This window comes from Neofelis nebulosa, chromosome 18 (assembly GCF_028018385.1).
Source record: "Neofelis nebulosa isolate mNeoNeb1 chromosome 18, mNeoNeb1.pri, whole genome shotgun sequence".
Taxonomy (NCBI): Eukaryota; Metazoa; Chordata; class Mammalia; order Carnivora; family Felidae; genus Neofelis; species Neofelis nebulosa.
The window spans coordinates 6,600,069-6,618,440 of NC_080799.1; the positions used below are offsets into that span (position 1 = coordinate 6,600,069).

At 43.0% G+C, this 18,372-nt stretch overlaps 1 protein-coding gene and 1 long non-coding RNA gene across 5 annotated transcripts in view; one reads left to right on the forward strand and one right to left on the reverse strand.

The window, feature by feature from the left end:
• Positions 1–901: 901 nt before the first annotated feature.
• The window catches only part of TMEM225B (transmembrane protein 225B), a 33,299-nt gene continuing 15,828 nt past the window's right edge, over positions 902–18,372 (forward strand). For 3 of the 4 annotated variants that reach the window (XM_058710490.1, XM_058710489.1, XM_058710492.1), the window contains exons 1-2: positions 902–4,558; positions 4,794–4,955. The gene's annotated coding sequence lies outside the window, so the exon portion shown is untranslated. The remainder of the gene's footprint in view (positions 4,559–4,793; positions 4,956–18,372) is intronic. The other variant, XM_058710494.1, reaches the window with a different exon arrangement.
• Positions 6,498–7,875, reverse strand: LOC131500914 (uncharacterized). The gene is made up of 2 exons (XR_009256529.1): positions 7,624–7,875; positions 6,498–7,116 (listed from the first exon to the last, which is right to left on the reverse strand). It is a non-coding gene; the product is annotated as an uncharacterized LOC131500914 (long non-coding RNA).

The following is an 18,372-nucleotide window of genomic DNA, read 5'->3' on the forward strand; positions in this document are numbered from 1 at the left end:
TATAAACTTTATTTATGGAACTCATTTAAGCTATTTTTAAAAATATGGCCTATAAATAATTTTAGTTTTCCTCAAATTGGTTCCTGTTATAGCTTCTCTAAGATATTGTTAATACACCAATGTACAAACATACTAACTTCTGGAAAGTAGCTCGTTTAGCTTTTTCTGCTGTCCTCAGCCCAAGATTTTTTCAAAACAGACTCTTAGGTCTGCTGTTTCCTGAGCATCCTACTTCCTATTCCTTTCCAGCCACAACACTTGGATTCCTGTTGATTTCTCCATTCTCTTAGCACCTTCAAATGATGGTTTTCTAGTGTTAAGCTTTTCACCAGCAGGTATACCGTCCCTACTTGATGTTGCTGTCTTCTTTCCTAAAGTTGAAGCATCTTCCTTTAAAAAGAATTGGATTTCCACGTCCTGTCCATCCAAGAGTTTGAAGGATTCTATCTCCCATGTATTTGGGGCAGGCAGCTAATAAATACTTTCAAATGACACCCACATTCTTAGCTGCCTTGTCTGCATCCACGGCCCTCTAATAAGAGATGATAAGAACATCAGGGAGCCAACAACACGCCTGGTGGTCTAGCTGCATTCATTCAGCGCCTAATCTGCATGGTGAAGTTTAGAACTATCTTAAATACTTCTGTTGAAGGCCAGCAAAATGCTCAGGTCTGCTTTTGATAGAGCAAAATATAAAGAACATATACAAAAAAGTCTGAGAACTTCATAAGGGAATGCAACTTTTCAAAAAAGATATTGCTGTTCTTAGGTAATATCTCTAGAGAGAGTATTTCAAGAGAGTGTCAGGTCTGTTCCTGGTAAAATTTTAATTACTACGCTTGCTTCTTTATCTGTTTGAATTTTTGCCCCCCAGTCTCCCTCATCAATGCAAGACGGTATTTGAAATCACAGATGTCGGATGTCCAGAGTTCAGGGTCACTGTTAACACTTTGCCAAGAATTCATGATTCTTTAGGTGATGTCAAAGCATTTTATTATATTTTGTTATATGTTTCCATCTTAAGCTTCATAACATTTTGTGAATTAGACAAGTGTTATTTAACATTCTTTTTGTCATTCCAGCAAGTGAGGCCTTTGTGATTCAGATGTTACAATATTCACTAGAGATCCTCAACAAATATATAAAAATCTATTGCTTATTCTATTAGCCTCTTATGGCTAACCTCTAGGATAGTTCTACGACTATATTTTGCCGCTTAGCCATCAGCAAGCATAGGATCTTACAGGGCAAAGTAGAGAACTAAATGAATTGATTTAAATGTAAAAGCAAATGAAAATGCATGTTACTTTCCTTGTCTATGAATGTGTATCCCTTTATGTACAGAGACCAGTGGTCACTTCTGTTAATTATGAAACAGATTAATCCCTAAATAGCAGAATATGTAAAAAATCACATGTATGCAATTGGTTTAGGAATGTGCTTTTGTACTTCCACTTGAATAAAGGTGTGTTTGATACTCAGAATCTGTTTCAAAAAATATCTAAAGGCCTCAGCCAGAAGCATTTGAAAATCTTGGAGTCACCTTCCCGGCTGCAACTCACTTCCTTCCAGAAACCTGCTTCACAACAAGACTGGATCACTCTCCTTCATACTGATACAAAGCTTGCTCTTCCACAGACTTCTGGAACAAAGTCTGAATGTTTAGGGTCTTAAAGGTTTTTCGATTGGGATGTTGTTGGCACATAAATAGATTGAGGTTTCAGAGAGCTAGGCAGAATAAGTAAAATGCTTAAAAAATGAGAAACCAAAATAATCCTCAAGGAGAATTAACTTGTCTCTTTAAGCTTGCAATATTTAATCAGTCCAGTATGAGTTTGTGTTCTTATTCTTTTAATCTTGAAGACTGGGGAAGGAAGAGACAAAATCTAATAGTTAAGGTACATCTAATTTTATCTGTCTTCCATCTGTCCACCAACCTACATGTATGTGTATGTGCATTCATATTCCAACTTAACTGTCACAAGAACTCTGCAAGGGAACTAGCTCTGTATTCCAGAGGAACTGAGGTATAGAGAGGTTGAAGAACCTGCTAGGGTCAGTCAGCAAGTTAATGGCTCAAAGGCCTGACTCCCAAGCTTCCCATCATCATGATGTTGGTATTAGACATCCCAGAACCTGGAGAAGTTTTCTTTGGTAGCTTTCCATTCCCTGTTACATCCTCAGTGATTGACTATTATCAGTTTGCAGTTGATCCTGAATGCTCCCAGAGCTGTCTGGGATACTAGGAGACAGTACCTTTGGGGAGCTAGTCAGAGACCCTGCTCCCTGAAACAGGCTTAGATAGTTTTGTCAATGACAGGCCACAGGTCAGAGCTCCCAAATTCTTACCTCCTGTCAAGGTACCTCCACGCCCATTACTAGATTTATATTTACACTTCTCAGTGCCCAGAATATGCTTTTTATCCTGCTAACTGGAATTTGCTGATTGATGGACTTGTATTCTTAGGTTTACTATCACTTCTGGTTAAATTATAGCAGTGGAGTAAAGTGGGTAATGGGAAAATCAAGTTTGATTCCTAGGTTTTTGGCTTGAGCAAAAGAGTGAATAGAGGTAGACTAGACAGATGGAGACCACTGGAAGAGGAAGGAGCAAGGGGAGGATTTCAGGCACAAGAGAGCATGTTGTAAGGGTTTCAGATGAAGGAGTATGGCATCTTTGAGGTAATTAAGCTCTCTGGAGTAATGTCTCACCCTAGGAAGTGGGATGTAGGCAACTGAGGAAATTTAAGAATGAAGTTCCAAAGAGGTCCCTGAGGTATCATAACTGCAAAGCACAATGGGATTCCCACATCTGAAAATGTAATCTCAACGATTCTTTTCATTCATTCAGTAATACTATTGCCAGGTGCTAGGATATTCAGTAGTAGTAGCCTGTGGGTACAGTTAACATACAGGAATCAAACCATTAAGCAATGAAGACTAAAGCAGATTAGTTACCAAAGCAATGGCTTTGGAATTAGACTTACCTATGTACTTTGCTGTTTACTAGCTGTGTGACTTTGGAAATTTTACTTAGCCTCCCTAGTTCCCTCGCCTGTACAATGGTTAACAGTAGCATGAAAATTAAATAAGATAATGTAAAAGGTACTGGTCATCTATTAAGTGCCAAAAAGTTACTATAAACACCAATATAAAAACCAGTGAACATATAAGTGTTTGGCATAAAATCGAAAAAAGGGAACTAAGGAGCAAGCAGTTAGCAGTGCAGGACTAGCATTTTCCATGGGAGTACCCTGGATTTGGAGAGCTTAAATATGAACTTGAGAGACCATCAGGAATCCTAGACTGGTAGGAATTGCCTCCCCTTAGGCACTCCTTACTGGAGTCATCAAACTGTGACATCTGTCTCTTTTTGCTAACATTTGTATCCTAATGGTATTACATCTTACACTCCCTTCAAAAATTCAAGTGCATGGAGGAATGAGTGTTTAATCCCAGACCGGAAGGATGATTTCAAGCAGATGGTGCACTGTACAAGTCAAAGAAATACTGGAATTTTTCATTTTGCTGATGGATCTCATTCACTCTTCACTTTTAGAAAATGGTTAACCTCTTATATTTGTATTCCATCCATGTTTATAAATTTACAACTTGGGCATAATGACAGTGTCTGTCTTTCTTTCCTGCACTTGCTCATTTACAAATCTCCACTCCATCTAACCATTGTCCTTCCTGGGCGCAGTTTGGACGCTTTGGTTTGAACGGGCCAGGTTTCTAAATGCTGCCTTTACTTGCTTACAGTCTGCAGTTTCTGGCACTAAAATTACAAAAAGTACAAACTTCATGGGATTGTCGTGAAGATTAATGAGATAAGGTCAGTTTAAGTACTCCATAGCTGGTAACTGCTATTTCGGAGTTTAGCAGGAAACTCCCCTTATCATGAACAAATTTCCCTAACATCTTTACTGTTTCAACACGTCAAATATGCCCCTGGCAAACTCCGGGCACTGTAAGCTCTTTGAATCTTGACCCTATTTCTAAGGCTTTTCTTCCTCTTTTAGCCCATTGGTACTGATATGTCCTGCTTACTTATACACTCGAGGCGCAATTGGGAGGCGCTGGGAGTAGTGAAGGGGGAACACTGGCCAAGTTGAAGCCACAAAAGGAAAGGACTGGCTGGACTGCGGGCATAGATATGAAATTCGGGCCCCGCAGGGTCCCCGATTTGTGATTTGGAAGAAAGAGAGAGAGGTGAAGATGGGTGGTAAAACGGCAAGGGTCAAGGGAGGAGGCAAATGGTGTGCACACGGGACAGTGGCGATGAGAAGGAAACCAATTTAGACCCTAGGTCCACTTGGGCAATGAAAGGACATTGCCCATCCTCTCTCAATCCCTCCTTGGAGAAAGACGAACGCCAAAGGAGGCCCCATCTTCACACCGCTCCCCAGTCCGGCTCCCCAGCGGCCCTGGAGAACCCACGATCGAGAGGAGACCTCCGAGCTGCCTAGACGGGACCCGGAAGTGCGCGCCGGGGAGCCCGAGTTTCCAGTCCTGCCCCGGGGGCCGAGGTGGCCGTCGTTGCGGAGCGGCTGCGCCAGTGAGTGTCGGGGCTACGGGCCGGGGCTCCGGGTCTGCGCCGTGGCTGGGGGAAGCTCGGACTGCGGCGGGGGGCTCGGGCCGAAGGGATGCCCGTGGTGCGGGGTTGGGGCCGCAGGCCTGGCCGCGCCCCCGCGCCAGGGCCCAGCCGGCCTGGGGAGAGTGAATTGGGAGCCTCTCCCGGGAAACCTGCCGTTTTCCCTGCATCTGCCCTCTTCTCCCTCCCTTTTCTGAAGTGACTGCCCGTCCGTTGTGTCGCGCTCTGAAGACATTTTAGGGGAAGTCTTGGCCTTGGAGCAGCACCGGGGATTGGACCCAGCCCATGGAGAAGCTGCCTGAGCAGATGTCCCCGGAGTCCCTGTGCCCATCCTCCGAGCAGGAGCCTCGAAAGAGCAAGGGTGAGGAGCTGACCTAGCTGGCTTTCTTTGTCTAAACTTAGTCCTTCCGACCCGCGGCCTCAGATCAGATGGACACGATTGTCCTGTGAAAAACTACTGTTTTTTTTTTTTTTTTTTTTTTTTTTTTTAACCAGAGGCCCTATTACCTGTAAATAAAGCCTGTAACCAACGTTTTCTCTCTGTGTGGAGCAGATCTGCCGCAGCAGCACTATCCTAGCATAAGTCTTGGAGGATCTGTCATTCCAGCACCTGCTAACTTGCTTGGCCTTTGGAGAAGCTCACTAAATGTGTGAATAAAGAAATGAATGAACCCAGCCAAGTATGTCCCATACTGCAAATAACCAGTTAAGGAGCGGGCTCCTCCACTCATTCTACCCAAGCTCTCCTTCATCGTTAAGGAAAATACATTTACCACCCGAGGTATAAACTCCAAGAGGGTGCCTTTCCTGTGGAGTACAGTAAATAAGACAGCCACTTGCTGATGGAAAATGAGGTTAAGCTATAGGTATTAACATTTTTATTTCAATCTGCTATCCCCTCATTATCTGGTGTATGTCTGGCTATTAAAAAAATGGATATGGATTATTTAATTGGGAGACATAGGCTTAGATAATCCACATCAGGGGCTCTGAGATGGCTTATGTTTGGGGAGATTTTCTTATACAGATTTATGTGTAAAAACTATGTTTTCGGGCTAATTTTTAATTTGGCAAGTATTTATTGAGCTTTTATTGTGAGGTGTTGAGACTAAGTTGAAAGAAAGCCCAATCCCTACTCACCCACAAACTTAGAGTTGAGTTAGAATAGTTAACTGAAAGGCTGTGGGTTAGTAAACAAGGTAGAAGTTCACAAGGGAGATCCCTGGGAACTGGGTATTGGCCCAGGAAACCTTAGAAAGTCACAGGTTTGGCCTGGAAAGAATTTAAAGTTCAAGGAATCAAATTTTAGATGAGAGGGGATAGACACCACAGGCTCCCTGTTGTTAGTCTTTCTAAAAGGCCAAGTGCCTGTACTCACCTTATTAAAATACTCATTTACTCCTGTTAGTTCACAGCGCCCACTGCATCCAGTCCATACTCCATAACTTGGCATTCAAGGCCCTCTGCAGGGTGGCCTCAACTCAACTTGAGAGTCTTTCCTTAGTGTTCCCCAAAATAAACCGAGCAAGACTGGTGTGTCTACACAAGGTAATGCTGAAGACACTTTGCACTATCTACTGTTGTGCCTCTGTGTCTTTTTCTTAATGCATTGCTGTCCACTACATTCTCTGCCTATCCAAACACCACTCATCCCAGCGTCCCATGCAAGACAGCCTCCTCCATGAAGTTTCTGAAATAAACAGTTGTAAGTGACATTTACATGAAAACCTGCAGGACTTGGTGGCTGATTGAGCATTAGGGGGAAACTGGGTATAATTGCCTTTGTTCCCTTCACTGTCATACCTCTTAAAAAAAAATCTTCATGAGTTGCTATTATCTTTGGAATGCAGGGTACTGGTTACACCCAGGTTGCCAGTGGCTTACCTATAATGAATCCATTGGACACATTTTTTTCAGCTTTAATTTTTTGACCCCGTAGTATTGTCTGTTGATGTGATCATTCTTCCTCACCTCTTGTTCTTTGGTTTCAGAAGCATCATTTTCTTCTTGTTTTCCTCTTGCCTTCTCCGGGCCTTTCCCACTCCTGTTTCTCCATCTGTTTTTAAATGTTGATTTTCCCTAAGACTGTTCTCAGCCCTCTTTTTTCACTCCTGTGCGTGATCCTGTCCCCTTCCAGGACTTTACTTAACCGCTATTTGCTGCTCTTGCTGCCACCTGGCTCCTGAATACTAGATGTTCATGGGTGTACCTCAGAGCACACTGTTTTCTGCCAGTCCCCACCTCCCTTCCCTCCAATAACAACCTTAGTTAATTTTAGTAACTGATTTTCCCAAGCTAGAAAACTTGGGAGTCATACTCTACTATTCTCCTTCCCTCCATATTCAGTCAGCCACCACATCCTGTCAGTTTTTCTTCAAAAAGTGCCTGATTCAGTTGCCTGTCACTGCCATTTCCTCATTTTAGTCCCGTCCTGTTTTTCTTGGATTGTTGATACATCACTATGCTATTGGTCATGCCCCCCACTCTAGGCTCTCCTCCATACTGCTGCCAGAAGAATTTCCCTGGGAACAAATTTGATCATGTTAGTCTTTGCCTATAAAATAAAGTGCAAAGCCCTGGGTGTGGCTTATATGCCTCTTCATAGGTGGCTCTACTCTATTTTTTCACTACATCTCCTGTTTCCTGCCCACATGGAGCATACATTTCAGTCATATTGAATTTTTTTTCACTATTCCTTAAACTTAGTGTTCCCTTTTATGTTGCTGAGCCTTAGCATATACTATTACTTGTTTCTGGAATACTCTTTACCTTGTAGATCCTGATCATAGTCAAGATCCCGCTCCAGGTCATTCTTTGAGGATGCCATCTCCAATCACCTAGGTAGGGGTTGTCCTTCCTAATTCTGCTTTGAGGCAGCATTACAATCCTTCTACCAGTATCCTGCACATAGTGGGTGGTCTATATGTTTTTGATTGGTTAAATCAAACAGGAAGTGTATTCATTTCCTAGGGTTGCCATAACAAATTACCACAACTGCATGGCTTAATACAGCAGAACTATATTCTCACCATTTTGTAAGCTAGAAGTCCAAGAGGGCCTGTCTACCTCTGAAGGTTCTAGAGAGGAATCTGTCTTTGACTGATCCTAGCTTCTGGTGGTCCCCAGCAATTCTTGGGGCTCCTTGGCTTATGGCTGTATCATTGAATCTCTGTCTCTGTTGTCACATGACCTTCTTTTCTGTGTTTCCATATCTGAATCTTCCTCTTCTTTCTCTTATAAAGATATCAGTCATTGGATTTAGCCCCAACCCCCCAATCCATTATGACCTCATCTGAACTCTGCAAAGACTCTGCTTCCAAATAAGGTCACATTCTGAGATTCCAGGTAGACATGAAGGGGGGGGGGGCATTATTTGACACAGTACAGTATTACTCATTTCTCCTGCTGTTAGAAGTGACTATACTTGAGATCACACAGCTTTGTAGTTAAACTACTTGAAGAACTGCATAGATTTCCCCCTTTCCTCTAAATTAAAAGCAGATCAGCCAAGAAACTTTCTTTTAAACCTTTGTCCACAGGGACACATTTGATTTGCTTATTTCAAAGGGCGACTGCTCTCTTCCTGGGCTTCTCTAGCTCTGTCTCAGACTGGCCACTGTCTGTTGAGGCGTTCTAGGGGGCCCTGCTGTCTACCAGAGTTTGGATCCAAGTTTTTGATATTTTTTCTTTTTTTTTTTAATTTTTAAAATGTTTATTATTTTTTTAATATTTATTTTAGAGAGAGAGAGACAGACAGACCGTGAGTGGGGGATGGGCAGAGAGAGAGGGAGACACAGAATCCAAAGCAGACTCAGGCTCTGAGCTGTCAGCACAGAGCCTGATGCGGGGCTCGAACCCATGAAACGCGAGATCATGACCTGAGCCGAAGTCAGACGCCTAACTGACTGAGCCACCCAGGCGCCCCTAATGTTTGTTTATTTTTGAGTGATGGAGAGAGAATGAGCAGGGGAGAGGCAGAGAGAGAGGGAGACACAGAATCTGAAGCAGGCTCCAGGCTCTGAGCTGTCAGCACAGGGCCCATTGTAGGGCTTGAACCCACAAGCTGTGAGATCATGACCTGAGCCTAATTCAGATGTTCAACTGACTGAGCCACCCAGGCACCCCCTTCTTTTCTTTAAAAAGAATTTTGTTTTAAATTTTATTTTAGAGAGTGCAAGCAGGGGAGAGGGGCAGAGAGAGAGAGAGAATGGGAATCTTAAGCAGTCTCCACGTTCAGTGCAGAACTCAATTTGATGTGGGGCTTGATCTCACGACCCTGGGATCATGACCTAAGCCAAAATCGAGAGTCAGATGTCTGACTGCGCCAGCCAGGTGCCCCGATATTTTTTCTAAAAGTGGCTCTGATCTATGAAGAGATCTACCTCTCTGAATTTTATTTGAGCCTCAGTCCTGGAGACTTTTTATAAATGGTCTTTTTGGAACCGTCAGTGATTTATAGATTCTTCTCTTGATGGAGGGGAACTTCCTTTTAATGAATTGCCGGGAAATAATCAGGAGCATTTTGAAGCACCTAATGTGCACAGGACTCTTTTCATAGTAGTGGGCTTGGAGAAAAAGAAATGGAAGACATCTTTTATTCTGAGGTGCTTTGAATATAAATTCACACACACACACACACACACACACACACACACACACACACATACACACAGATAAAAATACTTCTGAGGAGAGGCCCAAAGACTGTGGTTAAATATCATGAAAGAGGTAGGAACTGAATGCTTTAGAGATTCAAAGGAGAGATCACTTCCAGCTAGGGTTAGAGCCGGGTTAGGTTTCAGGAAGGAGGCTGCCTTTGAGCTGGGTCTTGAAGGTCTAGGATTTTGATAGGTGACATTAGAATGGAGGCTGTTCCAGGTGGAGGAGAAGGATGTGTGTGGGGATATACATGTTCAGGAAATAGTTCACATTAATTGGAGTATAGAGAAGACGTGATAGGGGATGAGTCTGTAAGTCAGAGTGGAGTAAGATTGTGGGAGAAGAATGCCAGGCCCAAGAGCTTAGTTTGGTCAGCAGATGTTGAAGTATATGTTAGCTTTTCTTAACAGGAGGCTAGCTGGTGAGCATTGCATATGAAGGAAGAGAATCTGACTTGTTGAGTGTGGTATGGGAGGTGAGAGTTGCTTAGGATCTGACTTTAGGACGTGAATAGTGATAACAGGAAGGTAGAGACAAAAATCAAGAAGTGATAACAGGAAGGTAGGGACAAAAATCAAGAAGTGTGCTGTAGGTAGAAGCAATAGTACTTGTTTACCGAGTGGATGTGAGGGCAGAGAAAGGAGTCACTGATCATTGTCAGTGCTGAAATGCTAAAGCTACAGGAGAGTTGCAAGAATATTATACCAAATATTCAAACTCCAGAAGGAGGAACAGATTTGAGACCTATTGATCTCAAGAGACTGGTATGAGAGCCACATGGAAATGTGTCTTTAGATTATTGGAGGTGCCGTAGCCTGTTACAGATATTCCCCATTTCAGGAGATGGGAACACAATCCCTTCAGCTACTTAACCCAGAGAGAAACAGCTTCTCTCATATTCATATCCAGCAGTCAGTACTCCTGTCCACACAACTATCAACGTTTTCCAGAATCCAAGTAATTCTTACTACCTTCTCCACCACAGTCTTGGTCCAGGGTGCCATCATTTTTCACCTGAACTATTGCAGCAGCCTCGTGGCTGGTTGTCCTGCCTCTGCCATTGCTTTCCTACAGTCTATCCAAAATAGCAGCCGGTGTGATCCTGTTAAAATGCCAGGTCTTGTCTTCCTCTGGTCAAAAGCCTCCTGTGGCTCCCCATCTCACTCGGCGAAAGAACACCTCTTCCAGTAGCCTATAGGGTCCTATGTTCTCTGACTCCCTTCTAATGTCTGTGACCTCATTTCTTACTACCCCTCCCCCTGCTCATTGCATTCCCATCACATTGCCTCCTTGAACACCCAGGGCCTTTGCACTTGTTATTTCTTCTATGTGCAATGCTCTTTCTCAGATACCCTTATCTCCTTCAAGTCTTTGCTTCAGTGTCATTTTCTTAGTCCTTCTTTGACCATGGTATGTAAAATTGGAACCCTTCTGCCCACTCCCTCCCCCTGGCACTCTACTCCTCTTTCTTGCTTTCTCTATGGTACGTGTATCTTCTTCCTCTAAGAGTATGTAATTTATAAGGTTTCTTGTCCAGCTCCCTTACTAAAATGAAATATCTTAGAAGGCAGAGTTTTTGCCTATTTGCCCACTGGTGTATCTCAGCACTTGGAACTGTACCTGGGATATTGTTGGTGCTCAGTAAGATGGATGTGAATGAGTGAAGTGTCACAGGACTCATAAAGAGGAGAAGTATTGAAGAATTCTACAAGGATCACTTTCAGCCAATGAAGAAGGTGCTATTGAATGGAGCCTGAGAGCTGTAGGATTTGCATTCTTGACTATGTCGGGCAGGCTGTCAGATCCTCTGTCTGTCGGCCCAAATAAAAGGCTCATCCTCTAGCATGCCTAAGCCTTCACATGTTGTTGGAGACAACAAAGCGATTGGTTCAACAAAAAGAAAAGATTTGGTGTAGGGGAGAGGATCAGAACAAGGCTGGAAAGACAGAGGCCAGGTCAGGGAGATACAGAAGAAACCCTCATTTGGCCTCAAGACCAAATGGAGGCATGCCCAGGCTATTGCTCTTTGACTTTTGATGAGCTGGTGAAGACTTTATTAGCTTCTCTGTCTGATGTCTCACCTTGTTAATGATCCCAGTTTTGAAGGGCTTCTGGGTTTAGATGCTCCTAGGCCTGTGGGACAAATCTGGAAGACTTAGAAGGTTCTAGAGTTAAGCTGTCCAGTAGGGTAGCACCAGCTACAATGGGCTAACTACATTGAAATTAATTAAATACAATTAAAAGTTCAGCTCCTCAGTTGCACTAGCCACATTTCAAGTGCTCAGTAGCCATCTGTGACTACTGGCTACTGTATTGGACAGTGCAGATGTGGAACAGTTACATAACCACAGTAAGTTCTGTTGGATTGTGCAGTGAATGACTTGAATTTACAGTACCAGTTCATTTTGGTATCTTGCGAAAAAGAATTGGCCTGCCTACCTATTTGTTTGGGCTTGACTGATGCCTTTGTCACTTTTTTTTTTTTCAAAGTACCTAACTTTTTAGACCTAGTCTCTGTGTTTGTAATTTGTGTCACTTACAAGGTAAACAGTTAAACACATGTGCAAATGGATATAAAAACATTAGGGGCGCCTGGGTGGCGCAGTCGGTTAAGCGTCCGACTTCAGCCAGGTCACGATCTCGCGGTCCGTGAGTTCGAGCCCCGCGTCAGGCTCTGGGCTTATGGCTCAGAGCCTGGAGCCTGTTTCCGATTCTGTGTCTCCCTCTCTCTGACCCTCCCCCGTTCATGCTCTGTCTCTCTCTGTCTCAAAAAAAAAAATAAACATTAAAAAAAAAAAAAAAAAAATTAAAAAAAAAAAAAAAAAAAAAAAAAAAAAAACATTAACCCAGTAGTCCATTCACACCTGTTAGAATGGCTATCATTTAAACGACAAGAAGTAACAAGTGTTGGTGAGGATGTGGAGAAAAGGAATTCTTATACACTGTTGGTGAGGATGTAAATTGATGAACTACCAATAGAACTACCATATGATCCAGCAATTCACTTCTGTGTGTTTATCTGAGGGAAACAAAAGCACAAATCTCAAAAAGATATCTGCACCCCCCATGTTCATTACAGCGTTATGTACAACAGCCAAGACTTGGAAACGGCCTAAGTGTCCATTGATGGATGAGTGGATAAAGCACATATGGTATACATACAAATATACATGTGTATACACAGTGGAATATTGTTCAGCCATGAAAAGGAAATCTGTCATTTTTGGAAACATGGATGGACCTTGAGGATATTATGCTAAGTGAAATAAATCAGAGAAAGACAGATACTGTATGATCTCACTTATATATGACATCCAAAAAAACAAACAAAAAAACCCCCACCCCAACTCTTAGACACAGAAAACAAACTGGTGATTGCCAGATGTTGGGGGTGGGCCTGGGGGAATTGGATGAAGGGTGTCAAAAAGTAGAAACTTCCAGTTACAAGGTAAATAAATCCTGAGGATGTAATGTACAACATGGCAACTATAGTTGATAATGCTGAAGAGTATGTTTGAAAGTTGCTGTGAGAGAGGACCTTAAAAGTTCTTATTACAAGAAGAAAATTTTTACAAATACAATATCTAAATTGAACATACAGAGGATGAGAGCATATCTGGATGTGGAGAACAAGTGATAAGACATCACAGATAATTATTAAATTCCTTCAATAAAATGACTATTACCAAATAAAATCAGAGCTGTTTATATTCTAGGCTTTCCCTGCTGATGGAAATGCTGCATTGGATATTCCTCAGCACTCCCTTCTTTCAGAAAGATCCCTGTTGGTAGAGGGCCTGCTTTCTTTAATACCACTGCGAACAAAACAAAACAAAAACAAAAACTTCTCTAGCTTCAGTGAGCCTTATTTCATAAGTATTTCTTGAGAGGAGGAATGTATTAAACAGGCAATGTTTTTCTATCATGTCTCCTTTAAATGCAGTTAGGGTGCAGGGTTTTTTTTTGTATGTTCTGTTAGAGTTGAAATCGACTTGGAAAGATTTCTACTCCATGCTTCATATTTTAAACAACTCTTCCTCTTCTCCCCTCTCCTTTATGAAATCTTCCCAATTTGCAGTATTTTTTAAAGATGCACATAAGTAGGTCTGAGTGTGTCTGTCCATGAGTGAGCATCTGTGTATAGAGAGATGCTCTGGTGAAGAAGGTGTTGGCATTTGATGATGTGAAGATAGTCTTCCCTGTTACCTCAGAGACAATCACGAGGCCAGGGTACCATGTAGATAGAACCTCTGGGGTAGGATACTCCTCTTTAATTGATTTGTTTAGTCCCTTCCCCTCCCCACACAGAGACCCCAGAATCTCCCTTCTAATGTTCTGAGATACTTCTACCCCCAAACACCGCTTTCCTTTCTGCTAATCCCAGTACGTCTGTCTGGTTAGCTACTTCGTATATAAGCCCTAATTTTAGTTTCCCACTGCTTTCTCCAGTTCTGCACAACTTGTATCCATCTTTTCTCTGTACTGCAGGGCCATTTTTCATACTTTTTGTTGAACCAAATCCTTCTTGAATACTCTGACCATCCTGTTTCCCACCAGGAATTTTTCTTATTACATTTTACCTTTTTTATATTTTCTGTCAGATGGTGAGACCTGGACTGAGGATCAATTAATTATAAAGCAGAAAAGTCTTGAAGTAGGGCTACACTACCTGAAGGAGATGAATGTGAACAAAACAAACACGAGGGGCTCTATGAATGCAGATGAAACTTCTGTAACGTCATAAACTCTATCCAACAGCCACAGATTCTTAATTGAAGAGACATCCCAAATGTGTAGTATTTGTGGAAAGTTATTTAGGCGAAACTCATACCTTATTCAGCATGAAAGAATCCACACACAAGGGAAGACTTTTGAGTGTCATGAATGTGGAAAAACTTTTGGCCATAGTTCAAACCTTATCCAGCATCAAAGAGTGCATGCTGAAGAAAAACCCTATGAATGCAGTAACTGTGGGAAAGCCTTCTGGTGCAGTTCACACCTTATCCAGCATCAGATAACTCATACAGGAGAAATGCCTTATATGTGTAATGAATGTGGAAAAGCTTTTGTTCAGAGCTCAAGTCTTACTTGACACCGGAGAATCCACATGAGGGAGAAACCCTATGTGTGTAGTGAGTGTGGGAAGGCCTTCAGCCAGAGCTCAAATCTAATAGAACATCAGTGAGTTCACACCAAAGAGAGACCATATGAATGCAATGACTGGGAAAGCTTACAGTTGTAACTTGCACCTCATTAAACACCACAGAGTCCACCAGGGGAGGCTCCTAATGATTGCAGCAAGTGTGGGAAATCTTTTAGTAGGAGTTCACTTCTTATTAAACACCATAGAATTCACATTGGAGAGAAACCCAATGAATGTAGTGAATGTGGGAAGGCCTTCAGTCAGAACTCTCACCTTATTCAGCACCAGAAAACTCACAGTGGAGTAAAAGCTTCTGAATGTAAGGAGTGTGGGAAAACCTTCACGTACACTTCATGCCTTTCTGATCATCTGGGAATCCATATAAGAGAGAAACTGTGAATGAAATGAAGTTGGTAGATAGAGCCTTTGGTCAGAGTTCAGCTCTGATTGAATGCCAGAGAGCCCGCATGGGGAGGAAACCCTTTGGGTTTCATGAGGGTGTACAGCCTCCAGTCCTGGCTCAACTCTTATTAAGATGTGAAAATCCAGATAGTGGATAGATCTCATGGATGTGTTCAACACACGAAAACCTTTAGACAGAGTTTCCACCTTATTCAGCATCATTAGGTTCACCTTGGAGGAAAGTGTGTCAGAGAGGGGTGTGAAAGGAACCTAATGCAGCACTACCAAGGTGATGGCTAAGTGGAACCTTCAGTTAGTGCTGCTGTTTATTTGATGTTTAGGATCTGCATCACAGGGAGATGCTGTGGTTTGCTTTTCAGATCTTCCCAGTTGTCTTCTGAAAATGGAATGAGTCAGATCCACTCCAGGGAAGAAAGAATCAAGGAATTCTGGATTCAGACTCATAGATCAGGAAAGCAGCAAGGTGACCTTTGAACCCAGTAGCTCTCCTTCTAGCTCATCTATTCTGTTGTAACTCTTGATGGAAGTGACCCTTGGGTCTTGGACCAGCATTTCGCTCCTCAGTGTCCTGCAGATTATTGAATCTCTTGTTTTATATGACCTAAATGCACTTAATAAACAGGCAAATTTTCTAGGCCAAATAACTTCACTATGACATGTCACGGGCTTTGTTATATGTCAGCTTGGGTAGGTTGAAATGCACTTGCCAGACTTCCCTTTCCTGTAATTTTTGGTTCTTGAGGGCTAGAGAGGGAGATTCTTGGGAGACTGGGAGGGCAGAAAAAAAGCAGCAGTTATTTTGTAACTCACCCATGTCATTGCTAGTCAGCAGCTGGGCCTGCAAAGGGTCCACCTTCCCCTGGATCCTCCTTTGCCTTCCCTAGGTTGTGTGTGTGTGTGTGTGTGTGTGTGTTTGTGTCCTCGTGGTTTTACCCCTCTGATTGAATCCTAGTCATACTCAAGGTCACTGTTCTTGTGACAAGTACACATTTATTTTAAGTTTAGGTGGAGAGAAATGGGTAACTTCTGGCTGTTTTTGAAACAAAACTTCAATAATAATTTTCAAGATTTCCTTTGAGAAAAAGCCACAGTTCAAACTCCTTTGTAACAAAAATTACATCGTAACCTGAGGCAGAGCTTCACTACTGGGTAATTGTTGAGGAAAAAATTGAATAGTGTGATACATAATAGATCATTTTTGTAAGGATTTTTTTATTTTGGGGTGCCTGGATGGCTCAGTTGGTTGAGCATCTGACTTCAGCTCAGGTCATGATCTCATGGTTTGGGAGTTTCAGCCCTGCATTGGGTTCTCTGCTGTCAGTGCAGAGCCTGCTTCGGATCCTCTGTCTCCCCTCTCTCCTCTCTGTCTCTGCCCCTCCCCTACTCATGTGTGTGCTAGCGCTTGCTCTCTCTCAAAAATGAATAGGATTTTTATTTTTAAGAAATCTCTGCACCCAAACATGGGACTTCAATTCATGACCCTGAGATCAAGAGTCACATGCTTCACCAGCTGTGCCAGCCAGGTGCTCCCATAATGGATACAATTAAAAAAAACACACAAAAACTTTTGAGTACTCATTACCATGAATATTTTTATCACTGAAATAAATCCCAAAAATATCTCTACTGGGTAGTACATTGTTAGATTTATTCTAGGTATCTGAGAAAAAGACCTACTTTGTTGTAAATGCTTATTTTTTATCACAAAAAAAAAAGATTGTTTTACCCCTAGTTAGTCTGGATTAATGATTATTTAAAATATCAAGTGAAAATTATACTTACATTGTAGACTCTTAAAATTGAAACTTGCGTGTCCTGCAGCTTCCATGCCTGGTCTCGTGCTGTGCACACAGTAGGTATTGAGTGGGTGGCTGTGGAATGAATCTGTTTACTGGACACCAAAGTCTTGTTGTTTGTCTCAGCTCTTCTATCTACACTCCTCTACCTTCCTCTCTGTATAATCTGGAGGTGATTATTAGCACTAACTAAGGGTCACCTTGCCATCTAGATGTCCCGAGTATGGACTTGCACTCTGTGAGGCCTGGTCTAACCTCTGAGCTGGTGTGCCCTCTTACTCTACTCGGCATGTGACCCTTCTCGAGTCCCTCCCCACTCCTTTCACCACAGAATGGGCCCTTTCCTTCTGTGGGGTCTTGAGAAGCTTCAGGGATGAGGCAGGGCTTGATGAGTTGGGTTTGAAGGCTGGGCAGGATTTTTTTTTAAGGGTATTTATCCATTTTGAGAGAAAGAGAGAGAGAAAGCACATGTCGGGAGGGCAGAGAGTGCATGAGAGAGGGAATCTCAAGCAGGCTCCACATTGTCAGTACAGAGCCCAACGCAGGCTTGAACTCATGAAAGGTAGGATCATGACCAGAGCCAAGATCAAGAGTTGGACGCTTAACTGACTGAGGTGCCCCACAGACTGGGCAGGATTCTGACTGGCAGAGAAGAATAGCAGGGAGGGGCATCTCAGGACAAAGTCATTGTGCAGGGTCATGGGCCAGGCTCCAAGGGTGGAGGTGTCCGTGGGGACCAGGAAAGGAGAGCAAAGAGTTTGTCTAGCCGTATCAAAGGCACTAAAGTAGTGGGGGAGCGGCTCCTGGCTGGCTCAGTCAGTGGAGCATGCAACTCTTGATCTCAGAGTTGTTAAATTCAAGCCCCACGTAGGGTGTAGAGATTACTTAAAAAAAAAAAAAAAAAGATGTAGGAAAAAAACCCACTAAAGCGGGGCTCTGGTTCTTTGGGCACAAATATTACTAGTGGCCAGAAAACTGACTAAGCTGTTAGACCTCAGGTGAACACGAGGGCAGCCGCTCATCCAGGTTGGCCAGGCTTTTCTCAGTCTTAGTATTGGAAGTCTCACATCTGAGAAAATGCTCAGTCCTGTGCGAACCAGGATGACTGATCACCTGAAGCCATAGTAACCCCTCATCCTTGCCCATTCATGGCTCCTACCTGCAACAGGACATAATAGAGCGGGAATTCTTAACTTAGAATACTGTATCACCTGGGGGGCTTTCAAAGTACCTCAGTCCCAATCTCAGAGATTTTATGGAATTGAGTATGACCTGGATATTGGGATTTTGCAAGTTACCAGCGAATTCTAATGTGCATTCAAGGTTGGGAACCTATATATGCAATAGGGGACAACAATGCTTCACAGGTGCTGAAAGACACAAAAAGATCACATAGGATCTGTGGCGTAGTCACTGAGGGCTAGCAAGAGGGCTGGACTGGGAGTGTGGAGCACATCAGGAGCCTATGTGAAAGGAGAGAGAAGGTGTCCCAGGTGAAGGAGCCGTGGGGCCCTGGCATTGGGAATGGAGCCAGCTAGTGGGTGGATTCCCTAAGTGCAGTAAACCAGGTCTGGGGGCTGGAGAGCAGAGGCCTGCTCACTTCCCAGTTCTGTTAACTGGTAAAACTACAGTTTGGGTTTTCCCTTGGGAACTCTGGCCCAAGGAAGCACAGAGTCTGGGGGAAGTCAGAGCTCCAGCTCATGGGGACTCCACCCCATTTTCCAGCAGACAGTTATTCTTGCTTGTCCTCTACCCTG